Genomic DNA, 18,537 nt, shown 5'->3' with positions numbered 1-18,537 from the left:
GACATCATCAGACTGGTGGGAGGCTATACAAATTGTTATGTTATATATAAAACAAGGCAGGAGTTGATATTATCAATAACATATTATATAGTTGATATTATGTTATATATAATTTATTATTAGATTAAAACCAATATTTTTAGCTTTTCCACTTTTTTATTTGACCAGCGACCGGGTTTCGTCGTTACCGACATCATCAGACTGGTCTGATGATGTCGGTAACGACGAAACCCGGTCGCTGGTCAAATAAAAAAGTGGAAAAGCTAAAAATATTGGTTTTAATCTAATAATAAATTAAAAATGCAATTCCATCACGAAGTGTCAGTGGATAATATAAATCTATTATGTTATATAATTTATATATAACATAACAATTTGTATAGCCTCCCACCAGTCTGATGATGTCGGTAAAGACGAAACCCGGTAGCTGGTCAAATAAAAATAAAGTGCAAAAGCTAAAAATATTGGTTTTAATCTAATAATATATTAAAATGCAATTCCATCACGCAGTGTCAGTGGATAATATAAACATAATTTTTATTTTGTTCAGGAATAAACAATGCATCATATAATAACATAGCGAAGTTCTCTTGAGGTAGTGAGTATTTTACGAAAATGGCGTTATCATTATTATTATTATTTCTTTTTCTGACCTCCAATCGGATACATTAAAAAACATGCATATTTTTATACGCAGTTCGCTAACCTTTTAACCATTTCAAAACTCTATGTTAATTTAAGTGTTTGAAGCGCCCATAAAGGAAACACACTTTGCCCATTTTATCGAAAGGGTTTAATGAATGCCGATTTAATAATCTTTTTATGTAAAAAATAAAAACGAAATCAATTGGTTCTATATGTGTATTTTTCCCGTTTCAAATAAATATGTTCCGTATTTCCAATTCAATTACTCGATCTCTGAACTCTGCACTCGTCGCTGGGCGGTCATTTCACATCGCTTGCACTTTAAAATACGATTACATACATATATCGTAGACCACGGGTTCTCAAACTTTTTCTAGTCGGGAACCTCCGCTAAAGTGTTACGTCGATTCAGGACAGACACCCCTTGTACAGAGATGGAAGGAATACAAATATACTGCCCACTTCCTTTTTGTTTCTTTGATATATATTTTTTTGCATCAAACAGCATAATATAAATACTAATATAATATATATGTGTGTGGGTATACAATATATTTTAGGTCATAGTAAAGGGTATAAGGGTATGGGTATTATAAGTAGAACTAGAATAAAAGTGTTAATATAAAATACAAAAAATACAAAATACTTGACTAGCAGAAAACAAAAAAAAATTATAATAAAAAATTAAATTAAATACTTAAAAAATAAAAAAGATGAAAAAGTTATTATTTCTATTATGTGTGTCCTAGGACTTCTTGTATCTCTTAGAATATCTTTCCAATGCTCAACGGGGGGCGGTATCGCTTAGAACTTAAGTTGTTGAACCAAAGATTTTAGAATATTTTTTTTCATATAAATCGTCTTTTGTATTATTTATGTAAATATGTAATTTTTTGCGCATAAATAGTTAATATATACTTTAAAAAGGTACCTACTTGAAAAACAATACATTGGTTTTAATATCTTTTTTTTTTACTAGGTTTTGTAAATACTTGATTTTCTGTTTTAACAGGATACATACAAAAGTCTACTATTGCACTACTATTTACTCTTATCCCCACCCAATGGTGCACAGGGCATTGCTAAGTTGATAGTTTATCACATGAAGCCAAGATGATCATTGGTGCGCTACCGCGCTCCAGGGTAATATTAAATAAATATTAGAGCGAAAAATCATCAAAAAACACTTACATTTATTTTGATCTCCCTTCCCCCCCTGGGAATCGATCCCGGGACTTAGCCAAACACGCTGACCATCACACAATGGAAGCGGAAATTGTACAGCAGGATTTTTTGCGTAAACAAATCGAATCAAATAATTCAAATACTCATCTCTCAACTTTGAACAATCAGTTTTATTTTTAAAGAGACATATTTATATTATTATTATAAGTATACACGAATGTTAAAATTTATGAATACTTTCGTAAGCCGAAAATTATTATTCTAAATTATATAATAAAATAAAACCCTTACTGCACCCCAATGGTGCATAGGGCACTGCTTCATATAAACGCAGTATTTTCTCGATCGATTACACATGAAGGAAAGGTGATCAGCCCTCCACTTCAGGTACCAGTCCAGTGTAATATTGAATGAATATTAGAGTGAAAAAATCACTTATATTTATTAAACCCCCCTGGGAATCGAACCCGGGACCTCCAGAACGGTAGCCGAGCATGCTGACCATTACACTACGGAGGCGGACAAATTATATTCGGCTCAATTATTAGCGCGAAATATACACCGCGTAACTATAAAATCGCGTTAAAAAATACGCATAAAAAGAGACCTTTCTGTCAGCATAACGAATATACATATTTGTGTGTTACGTTTACGTAGAAATACAGGTACATAAAGCACTTAGACCTTTTAAATCCCATAAATATCCAATGAATTGAGAGTTTTTTTTCGGTGTTCGCACTAATAAATTAAAGTGATGTTTAAAAAACGTACCAGGTTTTTCCAATGTATATATTTTTTCCGTCGGCACACTCCACTCGAAGCTACAGTAGGTACTACTAATACAGCCCATATTATACAGAGTGAAATTGCCTTGCGCGATTCCATATTTTATTCACTGAATTGCCACTCACTGTGCATCGGTAAGGGCTACTCCAAACCTGTTATAACTGAAAAATATTTTATATGATTTCGGTCACTCAAAAAAAGCATTTTTTTTTTACTCCGATGTTTTTCGTATCTGATTTCAAGATTATTCAATATTAGCCTGGAATGGTAGGGGAGAGTGCCCATGAATGGGACGTTTTTGATTTTGCCTCTCCTGTTCTTCTCTGTAAAATAAATCACTAAAAGTAAACGCGGTCTCTCTTTATTCAATCTTTAAGCTACAAATATTCAGTACTTTGTTTTCGAATAAATTAACTTAACTGTCTGAAAAATCTACCTCAAGCGAAGGACTGATCATCTTTCCTGCATATGTTAACGATCAAGATAACACTACGTTTATATGATGCAGTGCCCTATGCACCACTGGGGTGCGGATAAGGGTTTGAAGAAGTGAAGAAGATCTCAAAAATTTGAACTCCATTTTGAAGATCAATCGCATTTGGAAGATAACGCGTGATGTAGATAGATATCTTTAACTTTGCTTGTATTCGGTAAGAAACATCTTCTTCTTCCTAGCTCCATCCCAGCTTATCGTCTGTAGATTTTTGGGGTCAGCTCTCCTCGTCCTCAGGCTGTAGGTCCTTCTATCATTTACAACGTCACCTAGGCCATGCCTTCGAATCATGTTATCTTTCTGCAGCATCCATGAATATTTTGGTCTTCCTCTAGATGTCTTTCGAGGAAGATCCATGGCGATCACCTGGTATACAATATGTTCAGGTTCTCTGCGTCCTATGTGCCCATACCATCTCAATTGCCTTTTCACTGCCTTACTTTTGACGCCAATTTATACCCAGGCTTCCACAAATGCGTGAACTCTTTATTTTATCTCTAAGAGACACTCCAGCATTCGCATTTCAGCAGTTTCTAGTTGCATAGAATAGGTGTTATACATTGTCCAGCATTCGGAGCCAAAGAGAAGTAAAGTATATTTCTTCTCCTTTCCCTTATCCGCACCCAATGGTGCATAGGGCACTGCATAGAACTGACGCAGTGTTATCTAGATCGTTACTGGCATGAAGGCAAGACGATCACTTCTGCGTTTTAGGGACTAGTCCAGGGTAATATTATATAAATATTAAATATTAGAGTATTTATTTTACCCCCTCCCCTTGGGAATCGAACCCGGACCTCCAGCACGGTAGCTAAACACGCTAACCATTACTATCCATTTTATTACAATTATTATTTATGCTTATTTTGACCTCTCATTGAATATATTTAAAACGCATACATATTTTTATACGCAGTTCGCTAACGTATACACCCATTTCAAAATTCTATGTTAATTTGGGTAATTGATTACAAAATTATATTATTACGAGTATTTTATAAAAAAAAATTACAATGAAGTTAACTAACTAACTAACCATCACGCCGCTTCCCCGCAGGGGTAGGCAGAGAGAATAGAACGCCACACCACTCTTGTCTTTGCACACATTCCTCGCCCCTTCCACGTTCATGCATCTCCTCATACATACCCACCGATTGTTTCGACTCCTAACACCGCTTTCAAGTATTTGGCATGCCTGATCGTGGCAAGTTTTTCTCGGTCTAACTCTGCTCGTTTTTCCAATTTGAACTATGAAGTTTTTTTTTCATAATTAAGTTTATTTTTGGAAATAATAAATACCGTTTGTAGTTCATTTATTTTTTACTCCTCTTTGCAAAGTAAGCCCGGCCGGAGTTGGACACTTTGCGGATTAATCCGCCGATAAGTGTTTTTTTTTGTATTTTTTTTATTTGAGCTTTCAATTCGTTTTTCCTCTCCCGCGTCGGTTTCCGCACCCGCGCATGTTAGCCCCGGGCGCCTCCGCGTTCCGTACCCGACCCGCGCGCATCCATCACGATCGAATCCCCATCAGCTCCGACGCTGTGTTTCTTTTACTCTCTTTTTTGTATCATTCCGTTTATTTCCCGACCCCGTCGCGTATTTTGCCTTCAAAGCCTCCCCCCCTCCTATCTAAACAATAGCACGCCAGAGTTGATTCGGGGAGACGTGACGTTTCTGGGCTTTAAATCCGTTTTATATGAAAAAAAAATCGGATTGTAGAAAACATCGGAAGCGATTCGTTTAACTGCTGTGGTGGATTTTTGTGCTAGCGGAAATGTTACGAAATGTTTACGTAAATGTAAAATGTACGTTTATGTAAATTTACAGTAGATGATGAGGTATATGCATTGCGTAACTATCTATACGTAAATGTCTTATTTGAAAAATGTTAAATACACTTTAAAGCTCTTTTAAAGTGTTTTTCCATGAATCGCTATGTAAATTGCTCATTATAATTATTACTTGGTATATTTAATTTGTCCGCATCCGTAGTGTGATGGTCAACACGCTCTTACAGGTCCCGGGTTCGATTCCCTTGTGATTTTTTCACTCTTAATATTTATTCTATATTACCCTGGATCGCAGGGCTGATCATCTTTCCTTTATGTGTTAACGATCAAGATAAAACTACAGATGTTTTTTATGATGAATTGCCCTTTGCACCATTGGGGTGCGGATGAGGGTTGGAAGGAGGTGAAGATTAATCATTATTATTACCCTGGAATGATACCTAAAGCGCAGGACTGATCATCTCGCTTTCTTATATTAAACATTGCGTCAATTTGATGCAGTGCCCTACGCACCATAGGGTGCGGATAAGGGTCAGTAGTAGAATAATCATTGCAGAAGGCACAGTTTAATCCCGCGGCGGTTCTGCCACAAGGCATCGGACCTTACTTGCCTGAATATTTTTAGTAAATGCCTCGCATCTGCTCATATATACCCGCCGATTATTTCGACTCATGACCTGACCAATTTAATGTTCTTACTCCCTTATTTTTCTTTCCTTCGCACAGTGGCACTTGGACTTTTGTACTAACTTCGTCGATGTTGTTACAGAAGTAGGAATTACAACATTTTTAGTGTGTCCAAATACTTGTTCACTAATCTGGATTACCTCCAATTATAGGATGATTTTTTCAATTAGAGGAGGATCATTTTTTGACATCTCATCAAAGATGAAGAATAATATGGAAGTCTGGGCATTTACGGGGCTACCAATTACCAGCCTATGAAGTCACTTAAACCAGCCTATGACGGTCGTCAGCCCCGTAAATGCCCAGACTTCCATATTCTTCTTCATCTTAGATGAGATGTCAAAAAATAATATGAAGTAGGAATTTATGGATTGAACGAAATCGCTTCTACGTCAGATTGAACAACCCGATAAGTGATTCTCCCTGGCGTCCACCGCGATCTCTTTCATCAACGGTTCGGGTGACATCGGATAATTGCATTAGAAATTTGCACGATGAAGCAGAAAACGCCGCAAAACCAGAAGTGGTATTGTTCCCTCACACGCGAGCTGGTATTGCTAAAAGTTTCGCGAAACTTGGAGACTGACTTAGTGTGTTTTCACACTGCGCGACCGCAACCGCGTGCAACGCGCGATAACTCCACCGCCGCACATGGGATTGACGTAATGTAAATACAGTAAAACCTCGATATGACGGACCTGTATTTAACGGACAAAAAATTCTGTAATTTTTTTACTGTTCGTCAGATAACGAAGTTCAACTATATTGTTTATGTAGTAAAATATATCCATTTTTAATAGAAACTTGAATTAAAATGGATAGATTGTACCACAATGTGACTGCCAAATTAATTAATAAAATGATTAATTTATTTTATTAAAATTAAACACTTGAATATACCACTTTAATGAGTTTTATTTTTATTTACGACTAGTTTCGAAAACATCTGTCGTTTTCGAAACTAGTCGTAAATAAAAATAAAATTCATTGAAGTGGTATGTTCAAGTGTTTAATTTTAATAAAATAATCATGTCATTCCACAAAGTTAATGCCGAATCAATAAATAATATATTTATTTTTAAAACATATAACACACAAGTCACATATAATATTCTCGATGAGTAATTTCCATTATTCATTTTGGGACATGGAGTTAAGATTAACAAGACCGAAACACCAATAAGAAAGTTTTTAAAAAATTTAGAGAGTTGATATTTAAATAAAAAACACAAACTTCAAAAGCGCAAACATTCCTTGTTCAAGACAGGATTACCGAAAGCAAGCACATCGATATCAAACAGCAATGTTACTTCACGACGAGTGTCCCAAGACCAAAAATATAATTTTGTTTTGTTCATATATATCTAAATACAATGTTCATATTTTCAACAACAAGAAATGATATATTTAAAACCTATGTTTTTATAACAAACTTTCGGCTTCAGCGTACACCCCCTCCCCCCAATCAGTCTGTTATATCGAAGTTTTACTGTATTTCAAATATCGGTGTACGTTGTTAGCGAAATGTGGCCGAGTTGTGAAAGGTCTCACAGCAGCAGACGGAAGGATCCTGCTTCGTATCCAATTGCGGGTAGCGTATTCACTGCTCGAGGCGGTGAATAGCGAATTCGGTAACCGGATTACGAACGCACGTATGTATACGTACATATGTGTAAACCCCCTTGCACACGGCGATATGACGGCGAAATTATAAGTCGGCTCGAACTTGGTTAGAAGCGCAACTTTGTATATTATATGGAAGATAATTCTGACATCTAACCGTCTTTATAATGTTTCTACAACATTCGGAATGCCTCCTTTTAGAGTCTATTAATGTATGCGTGTATTCATGTTGCTTCCTTGTTAGGGTAGGCAGAGAGAATAGAATCCCATCTGTGGGGAAAACCCAGATTTCGTTCACTCCTTCCAAGGACGTCATAAATTAAAAAACTTATTTTTCAGGAGAACGTTTTTAAAGTTTAAAAATATAACACAATGTTTTAAAAAATAAATATCAAGCCATTTATTGAACTTTTTACTGTGCAACAGATCTGTTTAGGTAAAACCTGAAGGTTTTTTCTCCATTTTAAAAATGTTAAGTACATTTAAAAAAAAATAATAAACAATACCTTTTCTTCAAAATGCAAAAACAACATTTTCTGCCCTGTAGCGGGTAAATATTAAGTTAAAAATATGCCTATTTGCTACGTTTTCTGGGCATTCCGAAAACATGCACAACTAAAAATTGACGATTTTTGATTTATGACGTTATTGAAAGGAGTGAGCGATGTGTGAACAAGTATTTGGACATACTCAAAATGTTGCTGTGTTATGTATGTATGTGTATGTGTATACATGTGTGTATGTATGTGTGTGAATATGAAAATGATCCATATTTCATAGTTACATTTAATTTAACCACTTTTAATGACCACATTTTAATGTGACTTAATTAATGTTGATCGAATAATTTATTTTATATTTTCTTTAATTGCAGCTAATTGTTCATATGTTTTTTTTCATTTCTCTATCAATTCTCACATTCTTTTTTATTATTATAACGTATTTTGTTTGTTATAGCGTAAATCACTCGCAAACAGCTAAAGGCATATGCATATGAAATTTATTAAAAAATCGTCTTTGTGTTATGTGTAATTTGTGTTATCAAAATAAAATAAAAATCTGTAAACCATATTTCGAGTCAGTATATAGAATAAGCACCCTCACACAAATACAGTCGAACCTCGATGCAATATATAGCCCAAAGTAACGGATTTTTTCGCATTTTTAGAGATCTCTTTTATTTCCATGTATCTCTCATGAGAAATAATTTGATATTACTAATTCTTAATTTAAGTTAATTCTTAACACGCTATTAACATGCCAAAACATTCTATTATGAAAAAATAAGTATAGGTAAATAATATATTTTTAATAAATGTTTTACTATGTAAATACCACTATTTCTTAAAATCTACTGTGACATGTGTTTTCAAGCATTCCGCAGCATTTTCAAACACCGTTGAAAATGATGCGGAATACATCGAAACACGTGTCGCAGTAGATTTTAAGAAATAGGGGTATTTACCATGTAAAACATTAATTAAAATGGATAGATTTTACCACAAAGTGACTGCTGAATCCATTAATGAAATAATATATTAACTCATTTAGCACTAAACATATTTTTTGTAATAAAATCTACCCATTTTAATTAGTACCACTATTTCCTAAAAATTTATATGTAATAATAATAATTAATAGAAGTAATAATTTTTTAACACATCTCGTCAGTCTTCGTCAGACGAACGTCTCCTGCCACCTTCTCGGATTCGCGTCGACGATAAATACGGTACCGGGTGGTTATTAAAACAATAACAAATAACTCACCCGCTAGAGCACAACGCCGGGTTTGGGTGAAAATAGTTAGTAGCGGAATATGATTTAATAATGACGCAGGGCGCTACGGGGAAGTGCGCCCGCTCATGACTTGACTAACTAGATTTCCTAACATTAATATTATACAATCAGAGACGCGAATACCCGACCACTTCTACCTTAATAAAAACTAACTAACTAACTAACCATCACGCCGCTTCCCCGCAGGGGTAGGCAGAGAGAATAGAACGCCACACCATTCTGTCTTTGCAAACATTCTTCGCCTCTTCCACGTTCATGCATCTCCACATACATACCCGCCGATTGTTACGACTCCTAAACTGACCACTTTCAAGTATTTGGCATACCTGTTCGTGCCATGTTTTTCTCTGTCTTCCTCTGCTCCTTTTCCCAATTACATTCGCCTCATAAATTTGTTTAACCGTTCTTTCCTCACTCATTCGTTCTACATGTCCAAACCATCTCAACACGCCTTTCTTAATTTTATCGATAATGCTTGTCTCAGCTTTGCATTCCTTCCTTATTTCACTATTCGAACATCTATCATACATCGTTTTGTCGCACATTCTTCTGAGAGATCGCATTTCGACTGCATTCAGTCTACTTTCCGTATATTCATTATGTTAGAAAGCGATCGTCAATCAGCATTAAAGAATTCACGCGTTTATATACAGAATTTTCAGTAATCCATTTGATTTGATTTGTACTGGTTGTATTCGATAAGGTCATTACTTGTTAAAATGACAAATTTCACCGGAGGTCTCATTGTTTTATTAAAATGCGATAGCGTACGCATCGTATCATCCAGTCATCAATATCGTTGGTGACGCAACCCGCCGAAACAGCAAACACACGATTGGGCCAAATTTACGATGTATTATTTCGGAAAAGCGACTTCGTACTTTGTCATGAACGTTGGACTGGGGCAGGGGTCAGGCCCGGACTTTATTAATATTTTATTTATTTATTTAAACTCATTACGTACATAAGTCACATACATAATATTCCCTATTGGTGATTTGCATTACTCATTTTGGGACATGGGATGAAGGTTAATAAGACTGAAAAACAAATAAGAAAACACTGGGCAAAATTTAAAATATAAAGCAATAAGTATTTACTAAGTAAAACCTTAATTAAATATGGATAGATTTTAGATTTTGAGGCGAATGTAAGTGGAAAAAAGAGCAGAGGAAGACCGAGAAAAACATGGCACGATCAGGTATGCCAAATACTTGAAAGTGGTCAGGTTAGGAGTCGTAACAATCGGCGGGTATGTATGAGGAGATGTATGAACGTGGAAGAGGCGAAGAATGTTTGCAAAGACAGAGTGGTGTGGCGTTCTATTCTCTCTGCCTACCCCTGAGGGGAAGCGGCGTGATGGTTAGTTAGTTAGTTAGATAGATTTTACCAAAAAGTGGGAATAGTCCCTCAATATTGTTTGTCCTATTATATACCTTGTATGAGAAATAGTTTCTATTTTATACATACATAAAACTTATATAGGTACATATGATCCGATCATTTAGAAGATCCGCATCAGTGAATCTAATATCGCAAGCTCTATTTCAATTTTTCAATTTTTTATTCAAAATTAATACATATATACATTACAAACAATATATTCAAGGCGTATACATTAAAAAGTAAGCAAGAAGACTCGAAGATGTAGAAGAATCCCGCTTCGGAAAACTCCTTCAGACATATGGAACAGATCAATATATTATTCAACATAGCGGTAGCTCTTCCTACAGACATAACCATCCTGTAGGAAGAGCTACCTCTAATACCAATAAGTCCAAGAGGGAGGCCTTTGTTCAATGCAAGAATTCAATTAAATGTATTCAATAATTAATATATACATTACAAACTAACATTTAAGGCGTATACATTAAAAAAACAAATTAAAAAGTAAGCTAGAAGACTCTTGTTAAATGTGTAGAAGAATCCCGCTTCGGAAAACTCCTTCGGACACATGGAACATATCAATATCCAATGTGATATTATTCAATATAGCGGTAGCTCTTCCTACAGGCATAACTAACCATCGGCAGGTTGGTCCTGTGTATAGGAATGTGAAACAATCTATGCCGACGCTGTCTAAGGTAACTATCGGGAACATACAGACCAATGCTCCGGATAATTTCAGGATTATCGATCATACCGCGCAACAATCGAAAAAAATGCGTAATAAAATACACTTTCCTTCTAGTCTCTTAACTATTGTAGCCAAGCATACCCTGGAGAAACTCGGTCGGAAAGAAGAACGCTGAAGTAGGTTTGTTGGCGCTATGTTTTCCAAATATACTAAGGCCTCTTCTGGGGCGAATCTGACGCCCGCAGAGGCAGCATCTCGCACGTAGGTACTCGCGTAAGTACCTACCTACAAAGTACACATTACCTACTCACTACATCGCTACGTAACGGGTAGGTTTAAGTTTGGCTACGGGAACACGCACACGCCCACGCCGGATATTAGCGCGTGTGTCGGCACGGCATCGGTTTGCGACGCTAAACACGCGGCGCGGGAATGGGGCGATACACGAGGAAAATGGCGGTTCGCGGAAAAGGATTGTACGCTTTGCCTTTATCGGTGTTTCCGTCGGCATTTCGCTCTATTCCCCGTATCATTGCGACGTCTTTCTCTATATTTTCATATTCCTAGAAATCGTATATTTTCATACTTAAAGTATGGATATGTCAGTTTCTTATAATGTAGTACTGCGAACTCTTTCAACATCGTGTGTTTTTTTTTAAACCTGTTATGTCTAATATAATAACATTTTGAGTGTGTCCAAATACTTGTTCACAAAATCTGGATTATCTACAATTATATGCGAGTTATTTTCATATTATTTTTGACATCTCCTCAAAGATGAAGAAGAATATGGAAGTCTGGGCATTTACGGGGCTGACGACCCTCATAGGCTGGCGTTTAAGTGATCATTTTACACACGTGTAACGTTCACCAATTCTACCCATTATTGACAACCACACTATTCAAATTCTCGGAAGTTCTATATATATGAACCAATTGAGAAACGTTGTTCTTCAATCATTAGAACTTCACTAGAGACATCTATTGTTCATCATCTATTATCTCAACATTATAAAAATAATAATAATAAACCATATCCGCTCCCTAGGTGGAGCATATGGAGCCCACAAACTGTCTCCAGGCTTTTCTGTCTTCTGCCAGCTCCCTTGCATCCTCCCAAGTCAGATCCGCGTCCCGAAGTTCTGACGAGAACTGCCGACGAATTTTCAGCAGTATTAAATATTACAATTTGGGACATTCGAGGTATGATCCGAAAATCACAGTGCGTTAATAATGTCTTTACCACCGTCTAACCATGAGAAATGTCTCGCAATACTTGTCGCCTATCGCACGTTGCTGCTCGGCTTTCCCGACGGCGCGTCGCGGAAATAAATCGACCCCGTGCGCGCGGGGCCTAATGAATATAAACCCGGGCCAATAAAGCGCGCCGTGTCCCCATCTGGCGGCCTGTCGGGCGCCCGTCACCCCGCGTCACCTGGCTTACGCTCCGCACCGCTCCTCACCCGCTCCGCACCGCTCCGCACCCGCTCCGTGTGTGACGTGCGGGTGCGGTGGTAGTGTGACAAGGGCGCTGCGAATACAGGCGGCTGTGCTCTGTTTGGGATATTCGTACATATCGCTCACTCCTTTCAAGAATGTCATAAATAATAAAAAATCGTCAATTTTCATTTGTGCATGTTTTCGGAATGCCCAGAAAATGTACTATATCACAGCAAAAGAGGCATATTTTTATCTTAATATTTACCCGCTACAGGGCAGAAAGTGTTGTTTTTGCATATTGAAGAAAAGGTATTGTTTAATTATTTTTTTAAATATACTAAATATTTTTAAAATGGAGAAAAAACCTTCAGGTTTTACCTAAAAAGGTCTGTTACACAGTAAAAAGTTCAATATGTGGACTGATATTTATTTTTAATACATTGTTTTATATTTTTAAACATTAAAAACGTTCTCCTTAAAAATCAAGTTTTTTGGAAAGGAGTGAGCGATATGAAACTTCATTACACCTCACGCTAGTTACTTCATTACTCAGTTTATATTTAGACCTGAAGATGAAAGCATAGGTTCCGAAACTAGTTAAAATAAAATAAGTATAACTCGAGTGGTAAAAAAACAAGGGTTTTCTTTTAAATTTCACTACTCAACGTTCACAATACTATTCACTACGTTCCATCCTCTCTGATTCCTCAGTCATTCCTCAGTCACCCTCATGATTGACGATCACACTACTCAAATTTTCGAAAATTCTAGATATATTGATCAAACTAGTAACGTAGTATGCGCGAGTGCACAATAGCCATCTATGGTGAGATGAGAAATGCCTTTAATATACTTTTATTTCTTTCGTTAGATTTGATTATGAAAAAGATTAGCAAACTTCAAAACAGCAAACAGATCTTGATTCGGCAAACAGCAATAACTCGACACTGGCTATAACACCCAAGATGGGTAAAAAGCCATTAAAAAAAAGAAGAAGAAAATAGCAAACAGCAACGTCACTTCGCGACGAATGTCCGAAGACAATTTATTTACAACATTTTGAGTCCAAATACTTGTTCACAAATCTGGATTATCTCCAATTATAGGAGGATTTTTCATATTATTTTTTGACATCTCATCAAAGTTGAAGAAGAATATGGAAGTCTGGGCATTTACGTGGCTGACGACCGTCAACTCATATAATAGTCCTTCGACTTCAACGGACACCTCCCCACCCCCCAGTCCGTTATATTAGTCCGTTATATTGGTCCATTATATCCAGGTTTTACTTTAACACCTTCGAGATTCCTGTGACTGCTAAGTCACAAATAAATAGGCGCAGCTGGGCTGGAGGCTGCCATCGCGTCACATTGGCACCGACACGGGATTGATATCGGGCAGTGATTTAACGTCACGACGGTCGGCATTGTCGTCACACGCACGTCACCATTTACGTCAGACGTTGGCAGCCCGCGACTGTATTACGTCCTGCAGACTGCGTCTGCAGGAACGGGAGAGGATGATGTAACGCTGCCAGAGGACGATGTAACCGTACATACTCGTACACTCTAAAATATAACGGAGCCAGAAAACGATGTAACCAGACATACTTAATTTTTTTTACAAAATATTAGTCCACCTCCGTAGTGTAATGGTCAGCACGCTCGGCTACCGTACTGGAGGTTCCGGGTTCAATTCCCAGGGGGGGTCAAATAAATATAAGTGTTTTTTTCACTCTAATATTTATTCAATATTACCCCGGACTGGTACCTGAAGCGGAGGGCTGATTACCTTTCCTTTACATACTAACGATCAAGATAACACTGCGTTTATATGATGCAATGCCCTATGCACCATTGGGTTCGGATAAGGGTTTAAACCCAGGTAACATTTGACGGAATTGTTTTTTTTCTTCCTAAAAAACCGTTTTGGTATTGAAAAAATAAGCTTTTCTTAGAAATAATTATATGGTTTTGAAAATAAAAGAGTTATTGAAAGGTAACGAGTTAATAAAATCAATTTATATTCTTAAAAAAAACAATAATATTTCAATATAAATTCATTTAAAAATATATGTGCGCGGAGACACGTGTGGCTTCTCGCGCAGCCGGTCGCACATTTCGGTTACCTTCAGCTTTATATACAAAAAACACTTGTAAGACGTCTAATTTATTGTCTTTCTTTTAAGTATGGGTCGATATATCGATCTAATATCGCTCCCGTTAAATTACATTTCTATAACAAACTTTACCATGTCGAATGTGTTAAGTATATTAAGTTAATTGTAGACCCGGAGGATATATAGACAATCCGTGACGTCACATGACAGTAACAGAATTCCGATGAACGATGAAATGATGAAATGATATTGTACCCAATCGGCTGTCGCGTCCATCCATCGCGGAGGCAGCCGAAGCGCAGCGCCAGCCGCCGCCCCGTGATTAATGCGTTTGATTAAACCCTCATCAGGGGTGGTGGCAATATTACCCACCCACCCCGGTGATTGTCGTTTCAATGGAATGTCCACAACGTTTAGAGTGTGTCCAAATCCCCGTTCAGCAATCTGGGTTTCTCTTAAATCAGCCTATGGCATGTCGTTAGTTCCGTAAATCTGTAGACGCAACTCTAAAATTTAGACTAAGCGTCACAAATGGATTGTCCTGACGAAGAGACGGGTACGTCTCGAAACCGGTAGACATAAAAATGTGATTATATATTAATATTATTCACATTTTTGTAAAAAAATAAATAAGTAAAAATGACTAGCCACGAAGTAAATGCTTTAAATATTAATAATATTCAGAATATCACAAACGGTGTTTGATAATGATGCGGAATGCATCGAAACTTGTCACAATCGATTTTAAGAAACAGTGGTATTTCCCAAGGAAAACTTAAATAATAATAAATTAATAAAATCTTAAATATCCTACTGCAAAGTCACGATCCAGTACGAATGACGAGTAACGTTTTTCGCTCGCCGACGGGAAAACGAATAGCGGATTTACACCCTATTTTCACATCACACACGTACCCGCCGAAGTAACAATAGCAAGTTTGGTCCTTTAATTAATCACACCAAAAGTTGGCGAAGATTCAACAAATGACCCGAAGAAACGGTGCTCCTGTTTACATCGGGTAGGGGGGGGGGGGGTCACGGTACGCCTCATTAAACTCCCTGCGGGGTCCTCCCCCCACATTTCATTTATCTTCAACTTCCCCCGGCCCCTCGGAGACCTCTAGCCGGATCCGCTGCAAAAACGGTACAGGCATACCCGCCTCGCTCGCTTCCTGCCTCCCCACCTGATCTGCTTCGAGAGGAAGTCTGAAGAGACTAAATAATACCACGTTATTTGTAGACATGGCCGTTCGAATTAAAACACCGAATTGAATGTCTTTGAATGAATTCGGTTTTGAATTCGTTCGCTTAAAGATATCGCGCTGATTAATGCACAAATTCGCGTATTGCATAATTCTAGTTTCTGATATAATTGGCAATTTGATATGAACGACTCTATTATTTATTAAACCATATCCGCTTCCTAGGTGAAGCATTAAATATGGAGTCCACAAACTGTCTCCAGGCTTTTCTGTCGGCTGCCAGCTCCCTTGCGTCCTCCCAAGTCAGATCCGCGTCCCGAAGTTCTGACGAGAATTGCCGACGAATGGTCAGCAGTGGTCGTCCTGGGCGGCCGAACCTGATGCCTTGTAAAAGAGGCAAGCTTGATCGCGGCTCTCGGGAGGCATGCGGAGTACATGGCCAAGCCAACTGAATCGCCTTTTCTTGGCGACAGTTGTGACCAAGATTTGCTGCGTCCTACGCCTCATCTCTTCATTCCTCACAAAGTCAAACCACCGCACGCCTAAGATTCTCCGCAGACACCTATTCTCGAAGCTTAGTACACGGCTACTCTGGGCCCTTGTAAGGTGCCATGTTTCACAGCCGTATAAGAGAACAGGAGCAATGCAGGCATTGTATAGGCGGCATTTGGTCTTCATCGAGTATAAATCCGATTTCCAGACAGAGCCTTCATACTGTTAAATGCGACTTTACATAATATAAACCGGGAAAACAAAACGAATATCATTTCTATCGCATAACCAAAAAACAGATACGGTTATGTACGGATAATCAATGTTTTCCTACATTTTGACATCTCAACGTAAATGCGTAAATGAAGAAGAATATATGGTAGACCCTTTATTTTAAATGTATGCAAGATCCTAAAAGGAACATTCTACATACTGGGAGATGCCTGAAAACATGATGAACCAGCCTATGACAGGTCATAAGTCCTTTAAATACCCAGACTTTCATGTTGTTAAGATAACTCCTATATGGAGAAACCCAGATTTGCGAACAAGCATTTGAACACACTTGAAATGTTGATATTTTACTGGTTCTTCGATATTTTAATTAACTGTTTCATATACTCCAACTAGGTAACTTTGGAATCCATTAACTGTATATGTGTCAAATATATGTACATTAAAACCGTTGAAATAATCGAGGATTTTTTTCATGATTTAAAAAAAATATTAATATTTGAAAAACTGTACCATCAAATAGCTCACAATTTTACATTTAAGTTTTCCACCACATTTTATTTAAGAGGAATCTGGATGATTCAGTATGCGATCGGCTGCGCGAGAACCCGGACGTATCTCCGAACGCGATTTAAAAAAAATGTTATAAATGATTTTTTTAGAATGTTTTGAAAAAAAAAAATTAACTTATTTCTTCTCAAAAACATCTATTTATTTCGAAGAAACACTTATTTTTTCAATGCAAAAACGGTGTTTAAAAAAAAAACAATTATGTAAAATGTTACCTGGATTTAGAGAAAATTAAGTTACGACTACTGGGGTTTATGTAAGAGTTACCTAGCTGCAGTAATTACCCCGCATTATATATAATATGTACTAAACGTCCGAAAGAGAAACAAAGATGAAGTTGGAACCGCGCAACCGATTCGCAACCAACTCTCTCGCTCCGACGAACTCTCGGGCCGTATAGATTCTAGTCAAACAATGTAATAGTTATACGTGTGTGTTTTCTACAGTTTATAACCCTTGAAGTTTGCACCAAACCGACCGACTCTAGACTAGGACTAAGGGTTCGTTTATAACCATGTATTTTACAAAGGTACTTCTTGCTTCAAGCGAGGGTGCCAAGCGTCTAGTAATAATTATGTAAATTTTCGCTCACTTTCTGATAATTATCTAATGTGTGATATTAATTTTTGTAAAGGAATAATACGGCTGTCCAAACTTAAAACACAGTAAGGGACATTTTTTTTTGCAGTACTTTTTTTTTGCATTTTTGGACTAAGTAGAATATACTTAGTCCAAAAATGCAATAAAAAACGTATTACAAAAAATGTCCCTTACTGTGTTTTGAGTTTGGACAGCCGAATACCCCCTTCAGACTCAGCGGATTGACGACGTTTTTCTTTAATATATATATATATATATATATATATATATATATATATATATATATATATATATATATATATATATATATACATATATATATATATATATATATATATATATATATATATATATATATATATATTTATATTTTTAACATTATTATTTCATAATCCATTCTGTATAAGCGCCCTTGAGGTAGTATTTTACGAAAATGACGCTTTATAAATCATCCAAAATTATTATTATTATTTAATCCGCAAAGCCATAAGAGGCTTGTCTGCAGGTAGGATAGTTAGGGAAGGTAAACGTGAAAAATACGTCACAATCACCCAGACCAATTGAAAATAAATCTTTCTTGAATTTAAATACAATATTAATATTGTTTGTATGATAAATGTCCGAATGGTGTAATATTACAAAAGAATGCAAGGCTGAGATGAGCATTGTCTTTCAAATTAAGAAAGGTGTGTTGAGATGGTTTGGGTATGTGAATCGAATGAGTGAAGAAAGAACAGTAACACAAATTTATGAGGCGAATGTGATTGGTAGTAGAAGCAGAGGATGACCGAGGAAAA

General features: G+C 36.8%; 1 long non-coding RNA gene across 1 annotated transcript in view; it reads left to right on the top strand.

The window, feature by feature from the left end:
• The window catches only part of LOC148310054 (uncharacterized), a 71,958-nt gene that overhangs the window by 37,728 nt on the left and 15,693 nt on the right, over positions 1-18,537 (top strand). The gene's annotated exons all lie outside the window — the stretch shown is intronic.

Source organism: Brachycentrus maculatus, unplaced genomic scaffold (genome assembly GCF_059751285.1).
Source record: "Brachycentrus maculatus isolate JH-2025_06_01 unplaced genomic scaffold, ASM5975128v1 h1tg000109l, whole genome shotgun sequence".
Classification (NCBI taxonomy): domain Eukaryota; kingdom Metazoa; phylum Arthropoda; class Insecta; order Trichoptera; family Brachycentridae; genus Brachycentrus; species Brachycentrus maculatus.
The sequence above is the reverse complement of the archived record's forward strand: the minus strand, read 5'-3'. Positions and strand labels throughout refer to the sequence as shown.